Source organism: Gadus macrocephalus, chromosome 10, assembly GCF_031168955.1.
Source record: "Gadus macrocephalus chromosome 10, ASM3116895v1".
Lineage (NCBI taxonomy): Eukaryota > Metazoa > Chordata > Actinopteri > Gadiformes > Gadidae > Gadus > Gadus macrocephalus.
The window spans coordinates 7,382,893-7,388,450 of record NC_082391.1 but is presented as its reverse complement, the minus strand read 5'-3'; the positions used below and the strand labels follow the sequence as shown (position 1 = coordinate 7,388,450).

Genomic DNA, 5,558 nt, shown 5'->3' with positions numbered 1-5,558 from the left:
TAGAAATTGAATGTTTATTTTTCATTGAATGTTTACATAAAGTTGCACTGGGTGCCTTTAACTTATATATATATATTTATATAATATAATTATAATAATAATATAAGATAATATATAAATATATATATATAAAGTCGTGTGTGTATAGCTCATACACATGACAGGACACGCATATCTTTAACATTTTTATTCATTCAGAATATTTACATACTATTTGAAAATGAAAGAGGCTGGGATTTTGTTTTATATAATTTGTTTATATTGTTCAGTATATGCCTAAATGAGGCCGTAGCACAGTTAACGGACGAGCAGAGGTGGTGACGTCATCGAGTCCGCTGCTGTTCCAATTGCAGGTACGTACTCGCGTGCTCGCAAGTCTGTGCTTGAAGTACGGACTTGCCAAGTACGTGCTTGCAAGTCATCTATGGCAAGCCATCGTCATCGAGTCCGTAGCACGCGTGCTAGGAATTGAGAAACGGCCAGAGTCTATTGCATGATGTAGCAGTGGTGCGTGAGGGGATCCACGCCACTTCGCCCGGGGCGGGACTTAACGTCCTACGTCACTCGCTATGGGTGTGTATGTGCGCGCAGCCGTCACTCGCGATGGGTGTGCATGTGAGAAAGGTTTTGGCTTTTAGTGTCTATGGGTTGGTAATAACGGTTCTGATGATTTTTCTGATGGAAAAGTGGTCTTTTATTTCCATAATCTTTGTTCAGTGAACGCATAAACCCGTTTGTTAGTTAGCAGTTAAACAAAATGCAATCTCTTTGTTTACAGTTACCAACGACCAACGTTTAAAGACTGATGATTTGGGGTTCGATTCCCTAGTGATGCAAGGTTTTTATTTCATTTTGGACTGCACACACATCGCGAGTGACGGATACGCGCACAATGTACACACATCACTGTCTTTACAATTTCTAGGCAACCGAAGTTTAATGATTGTCAAGTGGTTAACTCTTGAATCACATTTACTAAGACCTGATGGGTTAGTGGTCAGAGAACAACTCATTAAGGCGGGGATAAGGGGTTAGATTCCTTAATGAAGCTAGCTTTTTTCTTTCATATTGGACTGGATGTTTGTAGGCCATTTTGCAAGTGTATCAACTTCTCTTATGTGTTTACATTGTAGGCTACATACATTGTAGCCTTAGGGTAAACACCAGGGTACAAATAGCATATAGCCTACTGATAATTGTACCAGCGTAACTTGTAGTTTATGATGAAGAAATGTTACTGGGGTTAAGGTTAGGGTAACGGTAAGGGTAAGACACAAAGGGCCCTATTTTAACGGTCTGAAACGCAAGTGGGAAGCGCAAAGCGCAAGTAGCTTTGTGGGCGGTTCTACAGCGCTATCGCTATTTTACAGGCGGATAAATGACACTTGCGCCGCGGCGCAAGTGTCAAAAGGGTTGGTCTGAAGCAGCCTAATTACCCGTAGGTGTGGTTTGGGCGTAACGTGCAATGAACCAATCAGCGTTTTCTCGCATCCCCTTTAAGAGCGATCGGCGCTTGTTCCATGGCGGATTGCTATTATGCTATGCTATGCTATTATGTAAAACACAACATGCCACAAAGAATGCTGCGACTTTTTGAGGACCATACTGTAAAGTACCACCTGACCTATCAAAACACCTGAAGCGCATTTTCAGTGTTCCGAATGTACGTTCAATTACACTGCGTGTTTGTGTGTGTTTCCTGTTGAATACAATTTTGCGCACTGTTGCTGGCATAAGAAATGGGGTCATGAGCCATGTCTTCAACGGATAGCCGTTGTCCCCTAACAGCCACCCATCCAAGGGAGGATTCCCCTCGAATATGGCAGGAATGGTCGAGTTTGCCAATATGAAAGAGTCATGGCTTGAGCCAGGGTAATTAGCAAAGACATGATTTATTCTACAATTAGCATCGGAAATGACTTGGATATTAATCGAATGAGTTCCCTACCGGTTTATGTATATGAGTGCGTTTACTGATGGGGCACGTAGCTGCACATGGGTGCAGTCTATAGCACCAAGGACGCCAGGGAACCCATACTTGGTCCAAAACTCCTGCTTTGTTCTTTCCTGGCTGTCAGGTGTAACGGGGAATTTGATGTATTCCCCAGCATGTCGGACTAGACCTGACGTAACTGCATGTATAGCCGAACTTATTGCAGATTGTGAAATGCGTCCAATAGAAGGGGATGCTGGAACGACCCAGATGCATAGAAATGCAGTGCCGCTGTAACTTTCACTGCAACAGGGAGGGCATAGGGACAGCGTGCATCAGTCCCCAGCTCATCTGCCAGGAGATGGCAGATATCTGTGACAGCCTGACGGGTCAGGCGTAGCTTACGCCTGCATTCCTCCTCACTCAGGGAGAGATAGGTGTGTCTGGGCCGGTAGACCCTCTCCCCCCGGCGTCTGATCCTCGGTCCCAAGACGTATTCCATTCCACTGTGCAATAGAAAAATTATGAGCAACCTCAACTTAACTGGTAAGTTGCAGAGTTAGGTTTTAAATGGACTTACAGAAGGTGATTTCGCAGTCTTCAGAATTTATTTTGCAGTCTTCAGAATTGTGGTTCCTGATTCTTGACGGACAACCCACTTTGACAGGTGTCCTTATATACATGTGTCTCTTGCCACTATTGGTCAACCAGGTTAATTTGATCCGTCATTACGCCTGCTGCAATTCGCGTGAATAATTTGGGTAAATGTTTACGCTAGATTTATGCCTATTTATTTTATCTTTATGGACACCACAATGATTTTCCTTGTGTGGTAATATTTTATTTTCCTTGTAATTATGTATGGTTTGCAAAAATGGGAACTGCTGTCCGTGTAGATGAGAGAAGCAAAGTGTATGCGCGAGGTGCACAAGCAATACGTATGCATCGCATGCGCATGTATGCATGCGCCCTTAAAATAACATCTGAACAACGCGCCACTGACTTTAAACCTACTATCGTTTGCGCCAGAACACGCCTCCTCCTTTCGCCGAACCGCCCCTTGGAGCGCATGATCATTCCCTAATTTACCGGCGAGTGGCGGTGGTAGGAAAAGAACGCTCTGCGCCAGTTGTAAACTAGCAACGACACATGCGCCAGTGACTAAGTCACTTGCGCAGGATGCAAGATAGGGCCAAAAGTGTTTTTGCAACACAATATTTCTTACAATAACACAAAGTCCAAAGTTTTGATGACTCCAGTAGGAAACTTAAGATACCTAGAGAAATGCGTGAGTGCTCACAAAACATCAACAAGTCAGCAGTGTGGTACAGGGTGATCATTTCTGATATACAGTACAAAAGCTGAAACTATTAGCCAGGAGGGGGAAAGATGCAGACGCAGACGTGGGAAGCAATAAGACACACCAATACACAGTTGCAAAATGGTTCAGAGGTTTATAGAAATAGTTAGGGTTAGCTAGGGATTTTTTTCGAAGAACAGAGAACAGTGCACCCCACTGCCGAGCTCCATGGCATCCTCAGGATTTTGGGTGCAGGACAGCAGAAGAGCTGTGGCCCAGTGTCTCCTCCTCGCAATGTTGGATTAGGGGCGACAAGGGAGCTGCACAAATAAAACATTTAAAAGAGGAAAGTAAATTATAATGACAGAAGGAACCCTGGAGTGGAAGGCAAGTATGAAGCATGCAGGGGGCAGGGTATGGTGGAGAACAGAGTCATGGCCGTTTTGACATGTTTTGCATTTTAACAAATATTATAAGCAAAAACAACATACTGTACCTTGGGTCCATTTTCGTTTTCTGGACAGTTTTGACTGGCAGTGCCCTAAGATCATCTTTTTTCAACATAACAATGTCATCCGGTTTATTAAGCATCAGTCCATTCTCTCTTGCAGTGGCGAACTTAGCCCTTTGGGGGCTCCAGGCGAACAGTCATTTGGGGGCCCCTGCATCTACCGGTCTAATCTACCTTATATCGCATAATGAGATACTCCATACAAGGGATGAACACAAGTCACTATCCTTTTATGCAAATGTTAATTATTTATTTGCAAATTGAGAATAACATGCAAAAATATGAGATTAGTTACATTACACTGACTGTTAACCTTATTACATAATTTACCTGAGGGTTTCCAGTAGGTCACAGCAGGGGGTTGGACAGGGGATTGGGGTCTATTTTTTCTGCAAAAGTAAAATAGCATACAAAACAATAACATAAATTATGGGGACACATATTACACTGACTGTTAACCTAAGATGTCATCATTTACCACTTCAGTCTCACCGTTTATTTTCTTCTCCTGTCTCTGAGCTTGTTTGTTCTCCTCTCTCTCTCTGTGTTTGTCCTCATCTGTGAGCTTTTCTTTCTCCTCTCTCTCTCTCTCTGTGTTTGTCCTCATCTGTGAGCTTTTCTTTCTCCTCTCTCTCTCTCTGTGTGTTTGTCCTCATCTGTGAGCTTTTCTTTCTCCTCTCTCTCTCTGTGTGTTTGTCCTCATCTGTGAGCTTTTCTTTCTCCTCTCTCTCTCTCTGTGTGTTTGTCCTCATCTGTGAGCTTTTCTTTCTCCTCTCTCTCTCTCTCTCTCTCTCTGTGTTTGTCCTCATCTGTGAGCTTTTCTTTCTCCTCTCTCTCTGTGTGTTTGTCTTCATCTGTGAGCTTTTCTTTCTCCTCTCTCTCTCTGTGTGTTTGTCCTCATCTGTGAGCCCTTCTTTCTCTTGTCTCTTCATTTGTGAGTCTTTCTCCTCTCTCTCTCTCTGTGTGTTTGTCATTTGTGAGTCTTTCTCCTCTCTGTGTGTTTGTCATTTGTGAGTCTTTCTCCTCTCTGTGTGTTTGTCATCTGTGAGTTCTTCATATCTCTCTCTCTCTCTCTCTCTCTCTCTCTCAAAACTTGACTTTGCGAGCCTTCTCATCTCATCTAATTTTCGACCGCTTATCCGGGGTCGGGTCGCGGGGGGAGCAGCTCAAGCAGGGGGCCCCAGACTTCCCTTTCCCGGGCCACATTGACCAGCTCTGACGGGGGGATCCCGAGGCGTTCCCAGGCCAGTGTTGAGATATAATCTCTCCACCTAGTCCTGGGTCTTCCCCGAGGTCTCCTCCCCACTGGACGTGCCTGAAACACCTCCCAAGGAAGGCGCCCAGTGGGCATCCTTACCAGATGCCCGAACCACCTCAGCTGACTCCTTTCTAAGTAAAGGAGCAGCGGCTCTAATCCGAGTTCCTCACGGATGGCTGAGCTTCTCACCCTATCCCTAAGGGAGACGCCAGCCACCCTTCTGAGAAAACTCATCTCGGCCGCTTGTACCCGCGATCTCGTCCTTTCGGTCATCACCCAGCCCTCATGACCATAGGTGAGGATAGGAACGAAGATCGACCGGTAGATCGAGAGCTTTGCCTTGCGGCTCAGCTCTCTTTTCGTTACAACGGTGCGGTAAAGCGAACGCATTACCGCCCCCGCTGCTCCGATTCTCCGGCCAATCTCACGCTCCATAGTACCCTCACTCGCGAACAAGACCCCGAGGTACTTGAACTCCTTCACTTGGGCTAAGGACTCATTTCCTACCCGGAGTAAGCAATCCACCGGTTTCCTGCTAAGAGTCATGGCCTCAGAT

The 5,558-nt window shown here is 45.1% G+C and overlaps 1 long non-coding RNA gene across 1 annotated transcript; it reads right to left on the bottom strand.

The window, feature by feature from the left end:
* Window positions 1-3,450: 3,450 nt before the first annotated feature.
* Window positions 3,451-3,763, bottom strand: LOC132466292 (uncharacterized). Its single transcript, XR_009527827.1, has 2 exons — window positions 3,730-3,763; window positions 3,451-3,553 (listed from the first exon to the last, which is right to left on the bottom strand). It is a non-coding gene; the product is annotated as an uncharacterized LOC132466292 (long non-coding RNA).
* Between the last annotated feature and the right edge of the window lie 1,795 nt (window positions 3,764-5,558).